The 23752-nt window shown below is 46.4% G+C and overlaps 1 protein-coding gene and 1 long non-coding RNA gene across 3 annotated transcripts in view; both read left to right on the top strand.

Annotated features, from left to right (window-relative positions):
- Positions 1–17430, top strand: part of LOC309797354 — a 74381-nt gene extending 56951 nt beyond the window's left edge. The window contains exons 1-3 of one of the 2 annotated variants that reach the window (XR_014292608.1): positions 11839–11940; positions 16176–16241; positions 16988–17144. This is a non-coding gene — a long non-coding RNA (uncharacterized lncRNA). Of the gene's footprint in view, positions 1–11838; positions 11941–16175; positions 16242–16987; positions 17145–17192 lie in introns of those variants that run through there. The other variant, XR_014292607.1, reaches the window with a different exon arrangement.
- The window catches only part of LOC309797347 (protein FAM170A-like), a gene marked incomplete at both ends in the record, with an annotated part of 518827 nt that overhangs the window by 240654 nt on the left and 254421 nt on the right, over positions 1–23752 (top strand). The window lies entirely within an intron of this gene.

Raw genomic sequence — 23752 nt, forward strand, 5'->3', positions numbered from 1 at the left:
GCCACAGTAGAAGAGGTGAGAATTCTGTGAACAAAAATTAAATGTCGTCTCAAATGCAAAAAAGTATTCTCTGCACTGGGAGGCAGGAGAGGGAGGGAGGGAAGGACTGAAGGAGAGAGATCAGTGTGGCCAGGGACATGGAGACTGTGCTTGAGGACGATATGCCCAGGAAGAGAATCAGAATCTGGAGAAGATTCAGCCTGCATGTGATCATTGCCTCCAGCCAGCACCCTCATCTCAGACGTTGGGAAATTCAGAGAGAGAGTGGGAGTACGTCAGGAGGGCCACGCGCATAGTCTGTGTGGCAGGGGTTGTGGCCGTTCCCTATTTGTGAGGAGTCCCCAGCAATTTGCAGGCCTCTTCTGGAAAATGCTGGCGGACGTCTCTAGTGCTTATGTGAAAGCTTGTTCACAAACCTTGAAAGATACAGATGTAGCTGACAGATAGATGCATAGATAGAAAAATGTCATTAAATAAAAGCTCCAGGAAAGGTTTGGAAAATGCCCTTTATTGCATAGGATGCTTCTATTGTCATATGATGTTAGACTGAGTGCCGGTCCCTTCATCCTCCTTCAGACCACGGCATTCTGTCTGCTACTCTCCCGAGGGTCCTTTCTTCTCCCTGGAAGGGATAAAGCAAATGAGGTAGAACAGGAAGAGACAAGAAGCACTCCAAGCTCTGCTGGTCAGGGTTACCCTCCAGCATTGCCTTAATGCTCAGAGCCACACACACCAGAGTGAGCTTGGCTCCAGATCAACTACCACGCCACGAAGGTTCTGGAACATTTCCATATCTCGGGGGACCTCATTTCCACGTGACTCTCTTTCCTATTCCCCTTTGTCACAGAAGGCTAGGTCCAGTGGTCAGGGTGAGATCTCGGCTCAGGCCCAAGGCTCTCAGACCTCAAAGTTCTGGTCCTGCAAGGGCCCCTGTCCTCTCTTGAGACCACTCCTGGCTCTCTCTGCCGAGAAGGAGCTGCTGGCAGTATGTCCTCTAAGAGTTGAGGTCCATCGTGCAGACCCTGAGAAAACTCCTAGGAAAAGGCTCCACCTTCTTGTTTACGTCAACAGAGGTCAATGCCTTTGTTAGTGCTGGGTGTGTCCCATTTGATGCAACTGCAGAGCCATTAGGTCAACCAGCACATGTGTGCGGCCCCTTCCCTTAGACTCCTCTGGGCCCTCGTGACATAGGCTCAGAAGACTGCCAGCCTCAAGCCTTACCTCTTCCAAGGGACGGCCACACCGTCTTCCAGGATCTTCTGTCCCATGAATCTCAGTTGCTGTTTGGAACTCAAAGGAGAGAAAAGACCCTGCCTGCGGGGTCTCTTTGGGCTGGGGCCTTCCCCCGTGGGCTGCTCTCCCTCATTCTCCTTTTCTTCTTGCTTCTCTTCATCCTCCTCCTCCTCCTCCTCCTCCTCCTCCTCCTCCTCGTTCTCCTCCTCCTCCTCCTCGTCCTCCTCCTCATGCATGCTCTCGGATTCCACATTGCCCATCCACTGGGCCATGTTGAGATGAAAGACACGGCAGCTGAAGCCCTGCAGGACACTAAACTTCACGTGCTGCTGGAAGATCTCCAAGGTGGGGAAGACCCGGCAGCAGGCCATGCACCTGAAGCCGGTCTCCATGGTCAGCATCCAGTCCGCTGTCTTGGCGCTGGGTCTCTCCTCGACGGCAGGTGGCCCTGATGGGCTGCCTGGCTCTGCCCTTTTCTCATACTCTTTCTCCTCCCCAGTGGGCTCACTGTCAGACAGGAGGCTTTCGGTGGACACATCAGAAGAGGGGTCAGTGGCTACCGCACACACATGCTCAGGAAGGGTCACTTCTTCTATCGTCAGCTGCTTTTCAGGCAACTCCAAGGGTTTGTTTGTCTTCCAGGAGACAGCGACACCCTTGTTCACTTGTACCTGCATGTAGTATATTTTCATGCCCCTTTCCTCTTTGTCTGGGTGCAGATAGTTCTTACAGGGTGAAGAGGGTGAGGAGGAGACACAGTGTGATGGGGAAGCGGTCTCTCCTTCTTCCTGATCCTGGGCTAGGGGTGGTCTAGGCTGGGCAGTGTCTCGATGAAATCTCCGGATTCCTGAAAAAGGAAATTAAGATCATAAAAACATGCATGGGCCATGCCGGAAGCTGAGGGAGCAGGTGTGGTAGACGAGAGAGGGACATTGGCATGACATAGCTATGTCGTGACCTTGGTGTCTGTTGGCCGTAGGACGGAGTGGTGTATCTGGTGTCATCTGTGGGCTTTTCATGTGCGTGGGGGGGGGATACTGGAGCAGTGTCTGTATACAGGGGTGTGGAGTATGGTGGTGAGGGCTGTAGTATGTGAGGGATGCGGCTGGATGCGTGTACGACGAGGAGTGTGAGTTTGGGAATATCGGTGGTGCATTCCTTGTGGAATGGGGCTGTGGTGCAGGAGAGTACTGTGGAGCACGTGCTTGGGGTTGATGTGCACTGAGAAGGGCTGTGCCTGGAGGGCGCGTTTATGTGTGAGCTGTGTGGACCTGAGCTGGATGGTCCTGCTCTCAGGCTGGAGGTGTATAATGCAGAACTCTGTCCTTCTCTGGAAGCAAAGGCAAAGACAAAGCCTACATTTTCCTCTGAAGATGCTTAATCTGGTCCCTCTTCCCTCCACCTCAAGCCCAGACCTTTCCGGCCCCTGCTTCTTGACTTCCCCACCATGGTAGTAGCAGTATTCACACACACACTCCCAGACTCAGCTGGCATCCATGCCCTCGGAACAGCTCAGCCATCCTGCCCAGGCTCCTCCACAGAGCCCTCATCACCTCTGATGACCCTGGATTTCCTCTCAGCCTCCCTGGGATCTGTGTGCCTCCTGCCTCACAGCCAAGCACCCCCTCACCTGAGGAGCCCCGAGCCCTTACCAGCGTAGCTGAGCTTGTGCAGAGTAGAAGTACAGAAGAAGTCTTTAGAGGCAGAGGAGACCTCCCCTGCCCCTGGGCTGCAGCCTTGGGCCACCACAGTGGATCCAAGTCGAGGGGGATCCTCTCGTGAATTCGAGATTCCTGAGGGAGGAATGAAAGGCTCAGGGTGGGTTCATCAGTCCTCTGTCCACAAATATTTACTGAGTGTGTGACACGTGTCAGGTGCAGTGAATACACACAGTTGAGAGTGTGGTTCCCAGTGGATCCTCCAGGATTTAATTCCAATCAATACTTATTCTCTCACTGTCTAGTTGGTAATGAAGGCCTCGGTGGTGACTGTGAGTGTGTGGGAAGAGTGAGTGATGTGTATCAGTTAAGTCTGTGGTAAGTGTGGGGTTGGCATGGGGAGCACAGTGCAGACGTGTCTATCTGTGTCTGTGGCCTTTGTGTGCATGGTTTCTGTTCACAAGTCAGGAATTCTGGGACATGTACCTTTTCCTCATTACATGGTGTGGCTTGTATTTATGGTGCGTGTTCATTCATTCATTCACCAAGATTCAGTAAGCAGCTACTCCTGTGTATCCGGCACTCTTCCATTGTTGTAGTCTTTGGTAACGCTGCACATTCTAGTAGGGGAAGACACACACTAAACAAAACTACAATAACTATATAATACATCAGCTGGTGGTAAGTATATAAGGGTTGCCAGACTTAGCGAACAAGAATACAAGGCACCCAGTTAAATTTCAGTTTCAGAAAAACCCAGAATAATTTTTAGTGTAAGTATTCCCATGCAGTATTTGTTCTTACTTAGTTTTAGTGTAAGTAGGGCCCATACAATATGTGGGACATACGGATACTGAAAACTTACTTGTTGTTTATCTGGAATTCAAATTGAACTGGATAGCCCATATTTTCTCTGGCAATCCTGACATGGGTTACTGAGACTGTGGTTTACTGTGGTTTGTACAAAGCGGGTCTGGCATTACTCAAGAATGTGTTACAAGTGTGGTGTGTATGACACGTGACTGGATCTTACAGTGGTATTTAGCGATGGCTGAAGTTAGCTGTGTTTGTGCAAGAGTTGAGGAGATACATGTATATATAGTGTGTGTGTGTGTGTGTGTGTGTGTGTCCTATATATATAGTGTGTGTGTCTATATACATATCTCATCTCCAGCGTTTGGTGTTGGAGGAGAGGATTGTGATACAGGTGGGTTGTATGAGAACGTAGTACAGGAGGGATCCGTGTATATACCTCCATGTGCTGTGTGTGGTTTACTAAGGAAGTTATATGTGGGGTGTGTGATATTTTTGCTGCATCAGAGTGTACATGGGTGTATGAGTTACTGTCTCATAAAACACCCCTAACAACAATTCTGTATACACTCTTACGTACACCGAGTGTCAGCCAGGTCCAGGCAGGGTGACAAGAACTTTACCATGCAGACTTTATATCTGGTAAGCACTCTAACCCCATTCATCTCGCTCTTCTCTGCACTACCACACACACACACACAGACACACACACACACACAAACACACAGGAACATAGAGCAAAATATTCTGAATGGTCAGGTGCAGTCATTGCCTTCCCCAGCCTGTTCCAGCCACTGCCTGGAAATCTGCCTGCTGTGTAGAGCTCCATTCCCAGGGCCCATCCTACAGTCTCCAGGGCCCTGGGCCTGGTAGGAGCTACTGGGCTCTAATCTGGGGCAGAGGCCTCTACCTGGAGCTCTGGGGTGACCACCCCTCTCCCAGGGCAAGCTACTCGCCTACGTTTAATGCACACAGGCACCACGTGGCCCGTGGCTCTCAGCTCCCCACAGGACCCTGAGGACATTTCTCACCCCCGCTCACGCGGTCTCAGTCTCTGGAAAACGCTTCCCTTCCCTTGATCTCCTTTGGGAAATTCTTCCTGTTGAAGGAATAAATCCTCCTTGCTTTCAATATGACACCATCCCTAGACAAACAATCTTCTTTCAAAGTACATTCCACTTGTCAAGATATTTTTCAACAGGGCCTTCAACTCATGGGGCTTCTCTTTCCACTTTGGTAAAAGAGGCCAAGCAACTCATGGGTCTCTCTCAGCATCCTTGCATCCTTCACATCCCCCACCTCATGACCCCAGGGAAAGATCCAAGAGAATAAGAGAGAAATCGGGGACTGAGAAAAGCTGCACCTCTAGGTCTGTGCAAGCAGGATGCAGCCTGCTGTGAGTCCGACAAAGCTCCAGGCCCGGCTGCCCCAGGAGAGAGTCCTCAGACCAGCGGAGCTGACCTCCCATCTCCCAGGGGGCATCTGGCCGTTCTGTGCCGTCTCACACCACAGGGGCCCTCCAGATAGATACGGCAGCATCAGTGAGACAAGGTCTCTCGCTCCCTGCTTCACAGGTGACACGTTCTCAGTCCCCCGCTTCCTAGAGAAGGTTCAGTTTGGCAGAAACCCATGTGCCCCAGACAAGTTGCCCCCCACATACCTCCTCCGTTCTCGGCAGTTTCCTGGGACTCTTCATTTTCCAGATGTTTCCTCTTTTGTCGCCGTTCCATCGTACCAACTAGAAGTCTCCCTTAGAAGATGCCTCAAGAGATGTCCAACTCCTCCTCTTCCCTACAGGTTGGCCCTTCTTGGCTCTTGGGCAATCCATTGAAATGATTCAATACAAACAAAAATAGTCAAGTCTCCTAAATGGCTGAAAAACTTGTACCACTTAGTGAACCAGCAGTACTGCCTAGTGATCACCAGGGCTGTTATATTTGCAAGGTTGCCAGGCACACAGTGGAATTCTGTGACCTCAGTGCTGACATCAGAGCATTCGGTGGACCTAGGTTGAGCACAGTGTCTGCAGTAGCACAGGCCCCATTTTCAAGAACAATTCCTTTTTCCCAGCCGAACCTTTCCCGTGAAAGGGAAAGGTTCATACCTTATCTATTATAAATTGTATCATACCATGTCTATTATAAAATTCACATTTTGATTGGAGATCTTTTAATGTCTTTTCTAGAGAGATTTAATATGAATATTTTAAATGGTCTCCAGTTTCCCTGTGGATTATTGACATTTTAAACTCTGCACTTCAATTTTCCCTCAATACGTGTAATTTTGTCACGGCTATTTCTGTACTTAAAGATGAGGAACTATATACTTGATTTCTTCATTTTTTCCCCATCTCTTTCCAAGGTACTGCATTTGATTGTGTCTTGCGACTGAGTGAAAAATGCTAGTCCTTGAGTCAGGACATTGGGCCCTTTACCAAGTAACTCAACCTATCTGGGCTTCAGCTTCTGTATGTGCGATCAAGAAGCTTGGACTAGCTGACTTTTCAAATGCTGTGTTTCTTTGATTCACTCTCACTTACTGATCTGCTCCGTAAGAAGAGGGTCTGTTCTCATAAAGTAACAACAGTCTTTTCCTAACCTTGGGTTGGGCGGAGTTTAACTGTTCGTACTCAGTTTGTTACTTATATTGCCTTCTATGTATGCTTAGCTCTAAATAATTTATATGGCTCTTGTGACTATTTTTAGATCTTCTTTTTTTCTTATTTTCTTTTACAGTTTCTAATTTGTTATCGCCAGTGTAGAGGAGCCTGATTGAGTTTTAAAATTTCTTGATCTTGTATGTGTGTGCCTTGTTGAACCGTCTTATTAGTTCCTGCTAGTTTATCTGTGGGTTCTTTTGGGTCTCCTAAATAAATGAGCATATTAAATGTAAATAATGTGTTCTTTGGATAAAGTTTATTTTCTTGCATCTCTCTATATAGAAGCAATATGTTGAATTGATTTTAATATTTAAATACTTACATACCTGTTATCACAATCTAACATTCTTTATCTTATTTTCTTTCAATCAATATTATGTTTTCAAGATTTATCCACGTGAATCCATATAGATCTAGGTCTTTGATTTTTGACTGTTTGATATTATTTGATCACATGCATATAGCATCATTTATTTTCCATTCAAGCATTATTGGACAATTGGATTGTTTCCCTCCCTTCTCTAGAACAAACAATATTTCCTAGAATATCCCTGAAGATGTCTGACAGTCGAGAAGGGCCAGGCTGCCCGAAGGATTGCTACTTGCTTTTAGCCACCTTCCAACAGGCCGTCTCCAGCCAGCAATTTGAAGCACAGCTGAAATGAGAACTGCCCCAAATGTGAAGATCTTAGGAGCTTCCTAGAAGGTGGGAGGTTCATGATAGGCATCCTGCTGGGATCCCAGGGGAGTCTGAGCTGGCCTGAAGCTCATCTTCCTCCTCCACCTCTCAAGAGAAATGTGGAGGAAAGAAGACTTCAAAAACTGTGAGCAGGCAGAGGGAGAGATATTGGGGGCCGAAGCTGTAACTGAGGTCTTGGAGTGGGCTGTGAGCACGCAGAGCCTCTAGAGAGCCAGGCTCTGCCTTCTGAGGACTTCTCCCCTAAGGCTGCTCATAATTCACGTGATACCAGCCATATAGAGCCGACTTGGCCCACACTGTCACAGAAAGCCTTATCAGAATCTCTTCTTCTTCATACACTCTTGTGTCTGTTACTTGGTTATTGCCTTTGGTACTCCACTGATGTGAACCAGAGTCGCCGGGGGATGGAGGACACTAGTGACCCATCTTGCTCTGTGGCCTCAGTCCACAGCTTGAGGGTAAGGGAAGAGGCCAAATGAAGGTTAAGAAGGAAAGATGGAGTTTGAAGAGAAGACCTGAGTTAAGGGTGTCTTCTCAAGTCCTGTTGACTGAAATGTAGCTCCAGTACCTGAAGTCCTGCTTGTTCTCAAGGCTGACCGCAGGGCTGGGTGCACTCAGTGAAAGAACCGTATACACTTAGTATTTCCTTGCTTGCTCACACTTGCCCTCCTCTGATACACCCTCTGCAAGACTGATCTTCCCCTGAAACAACTTTCCACCTGCCACTGTCATCTCATGAACATTTGCTTCCCCTTCCTAGTGTCCCCCTAGAATGCCATTGCAGCCAATTCATAATTTGATAATCATGCTGCTTACCATATTCTCAGCAACTTCTGATAAATTTTATTCACTTTATTCCATAGTCTTCACCCATCAATAATCTTCCTTAACTTCCTAGCTGCAGGTTAACCCATTCGGAATCATTTCTTTTTCTTTCTCTTCTTTGGCAAATCCTTTCTATATTTTAAGGTCTTTTTCTTGTCTCTCTACCATCTTGCCTTCGTGAACTCTTTTTTTTTTTTTTCCTTTATGTAACCTTTCAATCTCCTTCCCCAATTTCCTCATAAACATTGAGAGTTTATTCCTCACACGTTAGACAGCGGTTTATGAATGGCCAGTCATAACGGACTCAGAATGAGTTGGCAACACCGAGGTACCTGTCTTGCTGGGGAGCCACAGGTGAAGGGCTGTCTGCTGGACACATGTTTGCATGGAGTCAGGCTGAGTGGCCTCAGGGTGTTTGCCCTGCACTTGTGTGTGTTTCTCCCTAGTTGGTTTCCTTGTCCAGCCACCTGTGACCTCCCTCCATCCAGCCCAGGGAATCCTTCTCATCACAGGGGTAGGATGTTTGTCTCATTTTCCATCACATCCTTTCCCCAAAGTTTGGTTGTGAGTTGTTCCCATTCCAAAGACCTTTCCTCTTTGAAGAGAAAAGAGAAAATCTTTTCTCTCCTTTCCTCTCACTTCACTTCTGCTCTATTATCTCCTCCGTCCAGAATGGCCCACTGACTCACATGGGTGTAGATCCGAAGATGGCAAGAACTGCCAGCAGTTCTGAGATAATAATATGGATGGATCAGGAAAACTTGAAAACCTTTATCCCGCCACATTAAAAAAATTTGCACTTCCAGTGTATTCAGAGTCTCAGTGTAGAAACACAAATGATAGAGAAATTGAATGACACTCAAGTTTTTCTTTCCTCCTTTCCTGATTTATTCTAATCCTCCATGCTAACATGATGAACTATTTGTTAGGTAATGTTTCAGACATTTTCTACCCATGCACACTTTTCTTCTTTTCACATAAGAGTGTGAACTAGGTCACTTTCAACATGCTGTGATTCTGTGATTCACTGTCTCCCACCGTGTCATCCACTGATAAAGTCATCTGTTTCACGGAGAACTATTTCCAATAGCTAATAGCCAATGTCTGTGGAGTGCTTACTCTGTGTCGGTTTCTTGTAACTACCTTACAGATCATTGGTACAACGTACCCATGGACCAGGTACAATTATGACCCCCAAGTGACAGATAAGTGCAGATAAGTACAAATAAATACAGAGGCCAAGTGACTTGCCCAAGACACTGGAGCAAATCAAAATCCATGCCTCTGTAATCATTTTGCTCTATTGCCTCTGTCTGGGAGGCTTGATGATTTGGCAAATAAAACCTTAAATAGCATGTTCCATTTTTATACCTGTGACACAAGCGTGGGGCTGTGATATGGGGTAACTAACCTGAGTACTTTTGAAAACCCTTATGCACCTGGATGAAAGTAAGCCAGGGACTGCAAGTTATAGATTTAAGGTTTCCTACCAACTTTTAAAAATAGCTTCTTGAATGCAATTTACGTAGTGTCAAGTCTAGGATGTAGTCCAAATAGTAACAGAAAAATGGACATATGTAGAAAAATACTTAAAGTTGACAAGTATTGGGAGTGTAGTATTTTGGGGGCCAGTGTGTAGACCACAGGAAAACTTGCTGTTTCCATCCCAAAGGGAAGAGCCCTACGTTGCAACTGCCAAGGTCCCTGGGGCAGCAAGTGTGCTCACTGCTTAGTAAAGAAGCATCCTCAGTTTGATAGAATCATATGGGAGCCTTACATTTGGTTAGCAGTTCTACATTCTTGATGTAATAATATTTTCAGGGTGTGGGAGGGTATCAAGCTCTGAAAATACCCTTGGAGAGATTTGCTTATTAAGTTTGGCTTTTTCAATCTCCCTACTACTTCTTGACTAAACACCAGGCGGTTTCCTTCACTTTTCAGAACCATGTTGTTTTTTCCCTTGTCTAATGAACTTTGAAATACTTTTGGATGAGCTATTAAGTTTGGGAAAAAACAAACATCTCTTTAAACTAAGGAAGATAATAACAATGACAAGTAGAAAAAGCTCTAAAACAGAGAATATCCTCCATTCTAGCCAATGACTGGGAGTGGAAGGTGCGTGCTCGCTGTCCAGGACGTAGAAATAAAAGCTGAGGAGGCGCTGAGGCGTCTCCTGGATCTCTATGAGCCTCCATCATTTCTGAAGGGTAGGGTTGACAGATAAAATATAGGCTGTTTAGATAAATATGAATGTCAGAAAAACAACAAGTATATTTTTAAGATAAGTATGCCCCAAATAGTTCATAGGATCTACTTATACTAAAAATAATGACTTATTATTCATGTGAAGTTCAAGTTTAACTGGGTATCCTGTACTTTTATTTACTAAATCTGACAGCCCTACTGATGATCCACAATGGAGGCAGTTGAGGAGCGGCACATGCTGGCTCTCGGACAGTCAGAAATGGCTTCAGCAGATCCAGGTACAGTATGAAATTCTTTTTGGATGTAGCTCAGAAGCCATGGCCAGCCCTTGACTGCAAGTACTGCCTCGGGTTTCCCTGAGGTGGGGTAAACCTTCCTCTTAATGGCCTTTTGGTAAGTCTGGAAGACCATATCCAAGGGGAGCCCCAAAGTCAGTTTCATCCTCACAACCATGTTTCCAATTCCTGGAATTGGCTGCATGTGACTCACAAGAGCTGAGGAGGTTTGTGGAAATTGGGAGTGTCATAGCTTGAACCCTTTGTAGGTAAAGTTTTGCTGTTGTGAGAGTTTTAACAGGAGCAATGTGAAAGACTCCAGGTCCCCAGGTAGATAGAAATAATCCTGTTCTACTTCTGTGTATGTGACAAGTCTCTAATAGTTCAGAGAGCAAGTATCTGGTCTTAGAAAGACTGATCCAAGCTTGGATGTTTCTGGCGACAAGGCAAGGTCCTGAGTTTCAAGTTCACCTTTTATGGTTGAGGAGACAATAACGTGGTCAGAAGGGAAATCATGGAGGAGACCTTGGCTTCATCCATTGTGCAGGCTTGTATATGTGGTTCTATGTAGATTGTGTTTCAAAGGTGGAGCTTGTTTACAACTATGAACATTCTCCGATGTGCTTTTTGGACTTTCATTCCCAGAGCGAGTGCAGTGCCGAGGCTCTAGAAATGCCATGGATATTCTGAGCTGTCAGTGGCATTTCCCAGGTACTGTTCCCCTGGTGCCGCTCTTAGAAATGTCCGAAGGGATTATCATCTGTCTTGTGGCGGGTCCTAGCATTGTGAAAGGAAGCTGCTGCACCTGGCTCAGAGGACTTCGGATGTGGTGGGAGGAGTAGTAGTACTACGACTATAAATTGTATCACAGCATATCTATTCCATCTTGAGAGTGGGGTTGGGGGGTTATGAAGGGGGGCTTTTATTGTACTTTTTTACATTGTACCCTTGAAACTAATTCAATTTTTTAAAATTAATTAATTTATTTTGGGCTGCATTGGGTCTTTGTTGCTGCTAGCGGGCGTTCTCTAGTTGCAGTGAGCCGGGGCTCCTCTTGGCTGCGGTGCACGGGCTTCTCATTGCAGTGGCTTCTCTTGTTGCGGAGCATGGGCTCTAGGCACGCAGGCTTCCGTAGTCGTGGCACGTGGGCTCGGTTGATGTGGCACACGGGCTCTAGAGCGCAGGCTCAGTAGTTGTGGCGCGCGGGCTTAGTTACTCCGTGGCACGTGGGATCTTCCCAGGCCAGGGCTCGAACCCATGTCCCCTGCATTCGCAGGCATATTCTTAACTTCCGCTCCACCAGGGAAGCCCAATAATTCAGTTTTTTATAAAGAGAAGTTTCCTAATATTATTCCAAAATTTTAAAAATATGTAGTTGGATAACACTATGAAAAATTAACTGATATATTCTTTTATTATTTCTCTTTGCTCCCTGGATTTTTTTTCCTCATCCAGTCAGCTAGGCACTGTGAGCTCACTGCATTAGGAAGGTAAAGACTCAGCAGAAATGAGGGAGAAAAAAAGAAAATTCTCAGCTTTGGAATGTTCACAACGGAGGCCACAGTAGAAGAGGTGAGAATTCTGTGAACAAAAAATAAATGTCGTCTCAAATGCAAAAATGTATTCTCTGCACTGGGAGGCAGGAGAGGGAGGGAGGGAAGGACTGAAGGAGAGAGATCAGTGTGGCCAGGGACATGGAAACTGTGCTTGAGGACGATAGGCCCAGGAAGAGTATCAGAATCTGGAGAAGGTTCAGCCTGCACGTGATCATTGCCTCCAGCCAGCACCCTCATCTCAGACGTTGGGAAATTCAGAGAGAGAGTGGGAGTACGTCAGGAGGGCCACGCGCAGAGTCTGTGTGGCAGGGGTTGTGGCCGTTCCCTATTTGTGAGGAGTCCCCAGCAATTTGCAGGCCTCTTCTGGAAAATGCTGGCGGACGTCTCTAGTGCTTATGTGAAAGCTTGTTCACAAACCTTGAAAGATACAGATGTAGCTGACAGATAGATGCATAGATAGAAAAATGTCATTAAATCAAAGCTCCAGGAAAGGTTTGGAAAATGCCCTTTATTGCATAGGACGCTTCTATTGTCATATGATGTTAGACTGAGTGCCGGTCCCTTCATCCTCCTTCAGACCACGGCATTCTGTCTGCTACTCTCCCGAGGGTCCTTTCTTCTCCCTGGAAGGGATAAAGCAAATGAGGTAGAACAGGAAGAGACAAGAAGCACTCCAAGCTCTGCTGGTCAGGGTTACCCTCCAGCATTGCCTTAATGCTCAGAGCCACACACACCACAGTGAGCTTGGCTCCAGATCAACTACCACGCCACGAAGGTTCTGGAACATTTCCATATCTCGGGGGACCTCATTTCCACGTGACTCTCTTTCCTATTCCCCTTTGTCACAGAAGGCTAGGTCCAGTGGTCAGGGTGAGATCTTGGCTCAGGCCCAAGGCTCTCAGACCTCAAAGTTCTGGTCCTGCAAGGGCCCCTGTCCTCTCTTGAGACCACTCCTGGCTCTCTCTGCCGAGAAGGAGCTGCTGGCAGTACGTCCTCTAAGAGTTGAGGTCCATCGTGCAGACCCTGAGAAAACTCCTAGGAAAAGGCTCCACCTTCTTGTTTACGTCAACAGAGGTCAATGCCTTTGTTAGTGCTGGGTGTGTCCCATTTGATGCAACTGCAGAGCCATTAGGTCAACCAGCACATGTGTGCGGCCCCTTCCCTTAGACTCCTCTGGGCCTTTGTGACATAGGCTCAGAAGACTGCCAGCCTCAAGCCTTACCTCTTCCAAGGGACGGCCACACCGTCTTCCAGGATCTTCTGTCCCATGAATCTCAGTTGCTGTTTGGAACTCAAAGGAGAGAAAAGACCCTGCCTGCGGGGTCTCTTTGGGCTGGGGCCTTCCCCCGTGGGCTGCTCTCCCTCATTCTCCTTTTCTTCTTGCTTCTCTTCATCCTCCTCCTCCTCCTCCTCCTCCTCCTCCTCCTCCTCCTCCTCCTCAGGGGTGCTCTCGGATTCCACATTGCCCATCCACTGGGCCATGTTGAGATGAAAGACACGGGAGCTGAAGCCCTGCAGGACGCCGAACTTCACGTGCTGCTGGAGGATCTCCAAGGTGGGGAAGACCCGGCAGCAAGCCATGGACCTGAAGCTAGTCTCCATGGTCAGCATCCAGTCTGCTGTCTTGGCGCTGGGTCTCTCCTCGACAGCAGGTGGCCCTGATGGGCTGCCTGGCTCTGCCCTTTCCTCATACTCTTTCTCCTCCCCAGTGGGCTCACTGTCAGACAGGAGGCTTTTGGTGGACACATCAGAAGAGGGGTCAGTGGCTACTGCGCACACATCCTCAGGAAGGGTCACTTCTTCTATCGTCAGCTGCTTTTCAGGCAACTCCAAGGGTTTCTTTGTCTTCCAGGAGACAGCGACACCCTTGTTCACTTGTACCTGCATGTAGTATATTTTCATGCCCCTTTCCTCTTTGTCTGGGTGCAGATAGTTCTTACAGGGTGAAGAGGGTGAGGAGGAGACACAGTGTGATGGGGAAGCGGTCTCTCCTTCTTTCTGATCCTGGGCTAGGGGTGGTCTAGGCTGGGCAGTGTCTCGATGAAATCTCCGGATTCCTGAAAAAGGAAATGAAAATCATAATAACATGCATGGGCCATGCCGGAAGCTGAGGGAGCAGGTGTGGTAGACGAGAGAGGGACATTGGCACGACATAGCTATGTCGTGAGCTTGGTGTCTGTGGGCCGTAGGACGGAGTGGTGTATCGGGTGTCATCTGTGGGCTTTTAATGTGCGTGGGGGTGTATACTGGAGCGGTGTCTATATACAGGGTTGTGGAGTATGGTGGTGAGGGCTGTAGTATGTGAGGGATGCGGCTGGATGCGTGTACGACGAGGAGTGTGAGTTTGGGAATATCGGTGGTGCATTCCTTGTGGAATGGGGCTGTGGTGCAGGAGAGTACTGTGGAGCACGTGCTTGGGGTTGATGTGCACTGAGAAGGGCTGTGCCTGGAGGGCACGTGTATGTGTGAGCTGTGTGGACCTGAGCTGGATGGTCCTGCTCTCAGGCTGGAGGTGTATAATGCAGAACTCTGTCCTTCTCTGGAAGCAAAGGCAAAGACAAAGCCTACATTTTCCTCTGAAGATGCTTAATCTGGTCCCTCTTCCCTCCACCTCAAGCCCAGACCTTTCCGGCCCCTGCTTCTTGACTTCCCCACCATGGTAGTAGCAGTATTCACACACACACTCCCAGACTCAGCTGGCATCCATGCCCTCGGAACAGCTCAGCCATCCTGCCCAGGCTCCTCCACAGAGCCCTCATCACCTCTGATGACCCTGGATTTCCTCTCAGCCTCCCTGGGATCTGTGTGCCTCCTGCCTCACAGCCAAGCACCCCCTCACCTGAGGAGCCCCGCGCCCTTACCAGCGTAGCTGAGCTTGCGCAGAGTAGAAGTACAGAAGAAGTATTTAGAGGCAGAGGAGACCTCCCCTGCCCCTGGGCTGCAGCCTTGGGCCACCACAGTGGATCCAAGCCGAGGGGGATCCTCTTGTGACTTCGAGATTCCTGAGGGAGGAATGAAAGGCTCAGGGTGGGTTCATCAGTCCTCTGTCCACAGATATTTACTGAGTGTGTGACACGTGTCAGGTGCAGTGGATACACACAGTTGAGAGTGTGGTTCCCAGTGGATCCTCCAGGATTTAATTCCAATCAATACTTATTCTCTCACTGTCTAGTTGGTAATGTAGGCCTCGGTGGTGACTGTGAGTGTGTGGGAAGAGTGAGTGATGTGTATCAGTTAAGTCTGTGGTAAGTGTGGGGTTGGCATGGGGAGCACAGTGCAGACGTGTCTATCTGTGTCTGTGGCCTTTGTGTGCATGGTTTCTGTTCACAAGTCAGGAATTCTGGGACATGTAACTTTTCCTCATTACATGGTGTGGCTTGTATTTATGGTGCGTGTTCATTCATTCATTCACCAAGATTCAGTAAGCAGCTACTCCTGTGTATCCGGCACTCTTCCATTGTTGTAGTCTTTGGTAACGCTGCACATTCTAGTAGGGGAAGACACACACTGAACAAAACTACAATAAATATATAATACATCAGCTGGTGGTAAGTATATAAGGGTTGCCAGACTTAGCGAACAAGAATACAAGGCACCCAGTTAAATTTCAGTTTCAGATAAACCCAGAATAATTTTTTAGTGTAAGTATTCCCATGCAGTATTTGGCCTGACTTAGTTTTAGTGTAAGTAGGGCCCATACAATATGTGGGACATACGGATACTGAAAAATTACTTGTTGTTTATCTGGAATTCAAATTGAACTGGATAGCCCATATTTTCTCTGGCAATCCTGACATGGGTTACTGAGACTGTGGTTTCCTGTGGTTTGTACAAAGCGGGTCTGGCATTACTCAAGAATGTGTTATAAGGGTGGTGTGTATGACACGTGACTGGTTCTTACAGAGGTATTTAGAGATGGCTGGAGTTAGCTGTGTTTGTGCAAGAGTTGAGGAAATACATGTATATATAGCGTGTGTGTGTGTGTGTGTGTCCTATATATATAGTCTGTGTGTCTATATACATATCTCATCTCCAGCGTTTGGGGTTGGAGGAGAGGATTGTGATACAGGTGGGTTGTATGAGAACGTAGTATAGGAGGGATGCGTGTATATACCTCCATGTGCTGTGTGTGGTTTAATAAGGAAGTTATATGTGGGGTGTGTGATATTTTTGCTGTATCAGAGTGTACATGGGTGTATGAGTTACTGTCTCCTAAAACACCCCTAACAAGAATTCTGTATACACTCCTAGGTACGCCGAGTGTCAGCCAGCTCCAGGCAGGGTGACAAGAACTTTACCACACAGATGTTATATCTGGTAAGCACTCTACCCCCATTCATCTCGCTCTTCTCTGCACTACCACACACACACACGCACACACACACACACACACAGTCACTCTCTCACACACAAACACACAGGAACATAGAGCAAAATATTCTGAATGGTCAGGGGCAGTCATTGCCTTCCCCAGCCTGTCCCAGCCACTGCCTGGAAATCTGCCTGCTGTCTAGAGCTCCATTCCCAGGGCCCATCCTACAGTCTCCAGGGCCCTGGGCCTGGTAGGAGCTACTGGGCTCTAATCTGGGGCAGAGGCCTCTAGCTGGAGCTCTGGGGTGACCACCCCTCTCCCAGGCCAAGCTACTCGCCTACATTTAATGCACGCAGGCACCACGTGGCCCGTGGCTCTCAGAGCTCCCCGCAGGACCCTGAGGACATTTCTCACCCCCGCTCAAGCGGTCTCACTCTCTGGAAAACCTTCCCTTCCCTTGATCTCCTTTGGGAAATTCTTCCTGTTGAAGGAATAAATCCTCCTTGCTTTCAATATGACACCATCCATAGACAAACAATCTTCTTTCAAAGTGCATTCCACTTGTCAAGATATTTTTCAACAGGGCCTTCAACTCATGGGGCTTCTCTTTCCACTTTGGTAAAAGAGGCCAAGCAACTCATGGGTCTCTCTCAGCATCCTTGCATCCTTCACATCCCCCACCTCATGTCCCCAGGGAAAGATCCAAGAGAATAAGAGAGAAATCGGGGACTGAGAAAAGCTGCATCTCTAGGTCTGTGCAAGCAGGATGCAGCCTGCTGTGAGTCCGACAAAGCTCCAGGCCCGGCTGCCCCAGGAGAGAGTCCTCAGACCAGCGGAGCTGACCTCCCATCTCCCAGGGGGCATCTGGCCATTCTGTGCCGTCTCACACCACAGGGACCCTCCGGATAGATACGGCAACATCAGTGAGACAAGGTCTCTCGTTCCCTGCTTCACAGGTGACACGTTCTCAGTCCCCCGCTTCCTAGAGAAGGTTCAGTTTGGCAGAAACCCATGTGCCCCAGACAAGTTGCCCCCCACATACCTCCTCCGTTCTCGGCAGTTTCCTGGGACTCTTCATTTTCCAGATGTTTCCTCTTTTGTCGCCGTTCCATCGTACCAACTAGAAGTCTCCCTTAGAAGATGCCTCAAGAGATGTCCAACTCCTCCTCTTCCCTACAGGTTGGCCCTTCTTGGCTCTTGGGCAATCCGTTGAAATGATTCAATACAAATAAAATGGTCAAGTCTCCTAAATGGCTGAAAAACTTGTACCACTTAGTGAACCAGCAGTACTGCCTAGTGCTCACCAGGGCTGTTATGTTTGCAAGGTTGCCAGGCGCACAGTGGAATTCTGTGACCTCAGTGATGACATCAGAGCATTCGGTGGACCTAGGTTGAGCACAGTGTCTGCAGTAGCACACGCCCCATTTTCAAGAACAATTCCTTTTTCCCAGCCGAAGCTTTCCCGTGAAAGGGAAAGGTTCATACCGTATCTATTATAAATTGTATCATACCATGTCTATTATAAAATTCATATTTTGATTGGAGATCTTTTAATGTCTTTTCTAGAGAGATTTAATATGAATATTTTAAATGGTCTCCAGTTTCCCTGTGGATTATTGACATTTTAAACTCTGCACTTCAATTTTCCCTCAATACGTGTAATTTTGTCACGGCTATTTCTGTACTTAAAGATGAGGAACTATATAATTGATTTCTTCATTTTTTCCCCATCTCTTTCCAAGGTACTGCATTTGATTGTGTCTTGCGACTGAGTGAAAAATGCTAGTCCTTGAGTCAGGACATTGGGCCCTTTAGCAAATAACTCAACCTATCTGGGCTTCAGCTTCTGTATGTGCGATCAAGAGGCTTGGACTAGCTGACTTTTCAAATGCTGTGTTGCTTTGATTCACTCTCACTTACTGATCTGCTCCGTAAGAAGTGGGTCTGTTCTCATAAAGTAACAACAGTCTTTTCCTAACCTTGGGTTGGGCGGAGTTTATCTGTTCGTACTCAGTTTGTTAGTTATATTGCCTTCTACGTATGCTTAGCTCTAAATAATTTATATAGCTCTTGTGACAATTTTTAGATCTTCTTTTTTTCTTATTTTCTTTTACAGTTTCTAATTTGTTATCGCCGGTGTAGAAGAGCCTGATTGACTTTTAAAATTTATTGATCTTGTATGTGTGTGCCTTGTTGAACCGTCTTATTAGTTCCCGCTAGTTTATCTGTGGGTTCTTTTGGGTCTCCTAGATAAATGAGCATATTAAATGTAAATAATGTGTTCTTTGGATAAAGTTTATTTTCTTGCATCTCTATGTATAGAAGCAATATGTTGAATTGATTTAAATATTTAAATATTACATACCTGTTATCACAATCTAACATTCTTTATCTTATTTTCTTTCAATCAATATTATGTTTTCAAGATTTATCCACGTGAATCCATATAGATCTAGGTCTTTGATTTTTGACTGTTTGATATTATTTGATCACATGCATATAGCATCATTTATTTTCCATTCAAGCATTATTGGACAATTGGATTGTTTCCCTCCCTTCTCTAGAACAAACAACATTTCCTAGAATATCCCTGAAGATGTCTGACAGTCGAGAAGGGCCAGGCTGCCCGAAGGACTGCTACTTGCTTTTTGCCACGTTCCAACAGGCCGTCTCCAGCCAGCAATTTGAAGCACAGCTGAAATGAGAACTGCCCCAAATGTGAAGATCTTAGGAGCTTCCTAGAAGGTGGGAGGTTAATGATAGGCATCCTGCTGGGATCCCAGGGGAGTCTGAGCTGGCCTGAAGCTCATCTTCCTCCTCCACCTCTCAAGAGAAATGTGGAGGAAAGAAGACTTCAAAAACTGTGAGCAGGCAGAGGGAGAGATATTGGGGGCCGAAGCTGTAACTGAGGTCTTGGAGTGGGCTGTGAGCATGCAGAGCCTCTAGAGAGCCAGGCTCTGCCTTCTGAGGACTTCTCCCCTAAGGCTGCTCATAATTCACGTGACACCAGCCATATAGAGCCGACTTGGCCCACACTGTCACAGAAAGCCTTATCAGAATCTCTTCTTCTTCATACACTCTTGTGTCTGTTACTTGGTTATTAGCTTTGGTACTCCACTGATGTGAACCAGAGTCGCCGGGGGATGGAGGACACTAGTGACCCATCTTGCTCTGTGGCCTCAGTCCACAGCTTGAGGGTAAGGGAAGAGGCCAAATGAAGGTCAAGAAGGAAAGATGGAGTTTGAAGAGAAGACCTGAGTTAAGGGTGTCTTCTCAAGTCCTGTTGACTGAAATGTAGCTCCAGTACCTGAAGTCCTGCTTGTTCTCAAGGCTGACCGCGGGGCTGGGTGCACTCAGTGAAGGAACCGTATACACTTAGTATTTCCTTGCTTGCTCACACTTGCCCTCCTCTGATACACACTCTGCAAGACTGATCTTCCCCTGAAACATCTTTCCACCTGCTACTGTCATCTCATGAACATTTGCTTCCCCTTCCTAGTGTCCCCCTAGAATGCCATTGCAGCCAATTCATAATTTGATAATCATGCTTCTTACCATAGTCTCAGCAACTTCTGATAAATTTTATTCACTTTATTCCATAGTCTTCACCCATCAATAATCTTCCTTAACTTCCTAGCTGCAGGTTAACCCATTTGGAATCATTTCTTTTTCTTTCTCTTCTTTGACAAATACTTTGTATCTTTTAAGGTCTTTTTCTTGTCTCTCTACCATCCTGCCTTCCTGAACTTCTTTTTTTTTTCCGTTTAAGTAACCTTTCAATCTCCTTCCCCAGTTTCCTCATAAACATTGAGAGTTTATTCCTCACACGTTAGACAGAGGTTTATGAATGCCCAGGCATAACGGACTCAGAATGAGTTGGCACCCCAGAGGTACCTGTCTTGCTGGGGAGCCACAGGTGAAGGGCTGTCTGCTGGACACATGTTTGCATGGAGTCAGGCTGAGTGGCCTCAGGGTGTTTGCCCTGCACTTGTGTGTGTTTCTCCCTAGTTGGTTTCCTTGTCCAGCCACCTGTGACCTCCCTCCATCCAGCCCAGGGAATCCTTCTCATCACAGGGGTAGGATGTTTGTCTCATTTTCCATCACATCCTTTCCCCAAAGTTTGGTTGTGAGTTGTTCCCATTCCAAAGACCTTTCCTCTTTGAAGAGAAAAGAGAACATCTTTTCTCTCCTTTCCTCTCACTTCACTTCTGCTCTATTATCTCCTCCGTCCAGAATGGCCCACTGACTCACATGGGTGTAGATCCGAAGATGGCAAGAACTGCCAGCAATTCTGAGATAATAATACGGATGGATCAGGAAAACTTGAAAACCTTTATCCCGCCACATTAAAAAAATTTGCACTTCCAGTGTATTCAGAGTGTCAGTGTAGAAACACAAATGATAGAGAAATTGAATGACACTCAAGTTTTTCTTTCCTCCTTTCCTGATTTATTCTAATCCTCCATGCTACATGATGTACTATTTGTTAGGTAAAGTTTCAGACATTTTCTACCCATGCACACTTTTCTTCTTTTCACATAAGAGTGTGAACTAGGTCACTTTCAACATGCTGTGATTCTGTGATGCACTGTCTCCCACCGAGTCATCCACTGATAAAGTCATCTGTGTCACGGAGAACTATTTCCAATAGCTAATAGCCAATGTCTGTGGAGTGCTTACTCTGTGTCGGTTTCTTGTAACTACTTTACAGATCATTTGTACAACGTACCCATGGACCAGGTACAATTATGACCCCAAAGAGACAGATAAGTGCAGATAAGTACAAATAAATACAGAGGCCAAGTGACTTGCCCAAGACACTGGAGCAAATCAAAATCCATGCCTCTGTAATCATTTTGCTCTATTGCCTCTGTCTGGGAGGCTTAATGATTTGGCAACTAAAACCTTAAATATCATGTTCCATTTTTATATCTGTGACACAAGCGTGGGGCTGTGATATGGGGTAACTAACCTGACTACTTTTGAAAACCCTTATGCACCTGGATGAAAGTAAGCCAGGGACTGCAAGCTATAGATTTAAGGTTTCCTACCAACTTTTAAAAATAGCTTCTTGAATGCAATTTACGTAGTGTCAAGTCTAGGATGTAGTCCAAATAGTAACAGAAAAATGGACATATGTAGAAAAATACTTAAAGTTGACAAGTATTGGGAGTGTAGTATTTTGGGGGCCAGTGTGTAGACCACAGGAAAACTTGCTGTTTCCATCCCAAAGGGAAGAGCCCTACGTTGCAACTGCCAAGGTCCCTGGGGCAGCAAGTGTGCTCACTGCTTAGTAAAGAAGCATCCTCAGTTTGATAGAATCATATGGGAGCCTTACATTTGGTTAGCAGTTCTACATTCTTGATGTAATAATATTTTCAGGGTGTGGGAGGGTATCAAGCTCTGAAAATACCCTTGGAGAGATTTGCTTATTAAGTTTGGCTTTTTCAATCTCCCTACTACTTCTTGACTAAACACCAGGCGGTTTCCTTCACTTTTCAGAACCATGTTGTTTTTTCCCTTGTCTAATGAACTTTGAAATACTTTTGGATGAGCTATTAAGTTTGGGAAAAAACAAACATCTCTTTAAACTAAGGAAGATAATAACAATGACAAGTAGAAAAAGCTCTAAAACAGAGAATATCCTCCATTCTAGCCAATGACTGGGAGTGGAACGTGCGTGCTCGCTGTCCAGGACATAGAAATAAAAGCTGAGGAGGCGCTGAGGCATCTCCTGGATCTCTATGAGCCTCCATCATTTCTGAAGGGTAGGGTTGACAGATAAAATATAGGCTGTTTAGTTAAATATAAATGTCAGAAAAACAACAAGTATATTTTTAAGATAAGTATGCCCCAAATAGTTCATAGGATGTACTTATACTAAAAATAATGACTTATTATTCATGTGAAGTTCAAGTTTAACTGAGTATCCTGTACTTTTATTTACTAAATCTGACAGCCCTACTGATGATCCACAATGGAGGCAGTTGAGGAGCGGTACATGCTGGCTCTCGGACAGTCAGAAATGGCTTCAGCAGATCCAGGTACAGTATGAAATTCTTTTTGGATGTAGCTCAGAAGCCATGGCCAGCCCTTGACTGCAAGTACTGCCTCGGGTTTCCCTGAGGTGGGGTAAACCTTCCTCTTAATGGCCTTTTGGTAAGTCTGGAAGACCATATCCAAGGGGAGCCCCAAAGTCAGTTTCATCCTCACAACCATGTTTCCAATTCCTGGAATTGGCTGCATGTGACTCACAAGAGCTGAGGAGGTTTGTGGAAATTGGGAGTGTCATAGCTTGAACCCTTTGTAGGTAAAGTTTTGCTGTTGTGAGAGTTTTAACAGGAGCAATGTGAAAGACTCCAGGTCCCCAGGTAGATAGAAATAATCCTGTTCTACCTGTGTGTATGTGACAAGTCTCTAATAGTTCAGAGAGCAAGTATCTGGTCTTAGAAAGACTGATCCAAGCTTGGATGTTTCTGGTGACAAGGCAAGGTCCTGAGTTTCAAGTTCACCTTTTATGGTTGAGGAGACAATAAGGTGGTCAGAAGGGAAATCATGGAGGAGACCTTGGCTTCATCCATTGTGCAGGCTTGTATATGTGGTTCTATGTAGATTGTGTTTCAAAGGTGGAGCTTGTTTACAACTATGAACATTCTCCGATGTGCTTTTTGGACCCTCATTCCCAGAGCGTGAGCAGTGCCGAGGCTCTAGAAATGCCATGGATATTCTGAGCTGTCAGTGGCATTTCCCAGGTACTGTTGCCTTGTGCCGCTCCTTGAAATGTCCAAAGGGATTATCATCTGTCTTGTGGCGGGTCCTAGCATTGTGAAAGGTAGTTGCTGCACCTGGCTCAGAGGATTTCGGATGTGGTGGGAGGAGTAGTAGTACTACGGCTATAAATTGTATCACAGCATATCTATTCCATCTTGAGAGTGGGGTTGGGGGGTTATGAAGGGGGGCTTTTATTGTACGTTTATACATTGTACCCTTGAAACTAATTCAATTTTTTTAAATTAATTAATTTATTTTGGGCTGCATTGGGTCTTTGTTGCTGCTAGCGGGCGTTCTCTAGTTTCAGTGAGCGGGGGCTACTCGTGGCTGTGGTGCACGGGCTTCTCATTGCAGTGGCTTCTCTTGTTGCGGAGCATGGGCTCTAGGCACGCAGGCTTCCGTAGTTGTGGCACGTGGGCTCAGTAGTTGTGACAAATGGGCTCTAGAGCGCAGGCTCAGTAGTTGTGGCGCGCGGGCTTAGTAACTCCGTGGCACGTGGGATCTTCCCAGGCCAGGGCTCGAACCCATGTCCCCTGCATTCGCAGGCATATTCTTAACCACTGCCCCACCAGGGAAGCCCGATAATTCAGTTTTTTATAAAGAGAATATTCCTAATATTATTCCAAAATTTTAAAAATATGTAGTTGGATAACACTATGAAAAATTAACTGATATATTCTTTTATTATTTCTCTTTGCTCCCTGGATCTTTTTCCCCATCCAGTCAGCTAGGCACTCTGAGTTCA

This window comes from Mesoplodon mirus (assembly GCF_964341445.2).
Source record: "Mesoplodon mirus genome assembly, contig: HAP1_SCAFFOLD_330, whole genome shotgun sequence".
Classification (NCBI taxonomy): domain Eukaryota; kingdom Metazoa; phylum Chordata; class Mammalia; order Artiodactyla; family Ziphiidae; genus Mesoplodon; species Mesoplodon mirus.